Raw genomic sequence first — 1,203 nt, 5'->3', positions numbered from 1 at the left:
ATCCAGCTTAATCAATTTGAAAACTATATTTCAGGTTAACAACCACCACTAATGCTGCTACAGTTAAGAATTTGCATTATGAACCCTATTTTAAGAAGTTTATTGCTTAGCTTCACAGGACTTCCTTTGAGCTGTAAGTTACTCTGTGAAGTCTTAGCCCAGAAGCATTTTCAACCAAAAATCTTTGGTTTAAAGATCTGTCATGTAAGTTACGTCAAGTACAAGAGAAGCTTTTGGAACAGCTTAAAATTATGTTATCATTTTACAGGTCATAAACTCAATGCAGAACAGTAACCATATCTGACATTTGGAGGAGTAGATTAAAAGACAATAGCTCCTCCAAAGATGTCGCACCAGCTAGAACAAGTCTTTTGAATCGAAAATGAAACAAATGAGCATCCTTACGTAGTACGTTTGCACCATATGCAGTTTTGCTTCAAGCACTTATTTCTGCATTCCTTGAATACCTCCCTGATTTTGAACAGAGCATTACTTTCCTTTGAATGACACAGTCAATGTTGTCAGCATTTACTGACGCTATTTTTTAGATGTTTCATAAATCACAGCTCAGAAATTCAGGAAAAAACACCAAGGCTGGAAAGAATCTCCTGGATCTCTAAGCCTTGCTCACCCACTCTCCCTGCCACAGCATGGATCAGCTGATAGCTTACACACCACCTTCCTCCAGTTTCAGAAGCAACGAAACCTTTCCAACTACTCTTAGGAATCCTCCAGTACCACAGAGCTGTGCATGCTGTGGACGGGCTGCTGAAGAAGTATCTCCAGCAATGTGACATGAAAGACATCCTGAAACCGTAGGATGTTTGTATCAAACATTCCTCTATGATCAACTTAGACTTCTCTGAACTTCACTTTGTTTTCCAACACAAGGATTCAGAGGTCTCTACCTAACAGGACCCACCCCGAACTGCTCTCCTGCACGATGGGTTTCCTGGATTTTTATGTTTAAGGTAGGAGGAGCTGTTGGAGTTAATATGACCTTAATTACACTACTGAGCTGCTCATCGTTACCAGCTCAATTTCTGGCAGCAGCAGGTCCCCACTAAGCAGACGCTTGCAGCTGTTAGGCTTGCTGCTACTCAGTGATGCTGAGATTATGAAAAGCAGTTTCAGTCTGTCTGCCCTCAAATGGATACAATACTACTAGGGGGGAAAAAAAAAAAAATAAAATATTAATTTAAC

The 1,203-nt window shown here is 40.3% G+C and overlaps 1 protein-coding gene across 1 annotated transcript in view; it reads right to left on the bottom strand.

Annotated features, from left to right (window-relative positions):
- The window catches only part of IGF1R (insulin-like growth factor 1 receptor), a 245,803-nt gene that overhangs the window by 113,941 nt on the left and 130,659 nt on the right, over positions 1 to 1,203 (bottom strand). The window lies entirely within an intron of this gene.

This window comes from Pygoscelis adeliae, unplaced genomic scaffold, assembly GCF_000699105.1.
Source record: "Pygoscelis adeliae isolate BGI_AS28 unplaced genomic scaffold, ASM69910v1 Scaffold13, whole genome shotgun sequence".
Lineage (NCBI taxonomy): Eukaryota > Metazoa > Chordata > Aves > Sphenisciformes > Spheniscidae > Pygoscelis > Pygoscelis adeliae.
This window is presented reverse-complemented; position numbering and strand designations above follow the sequence as displayed.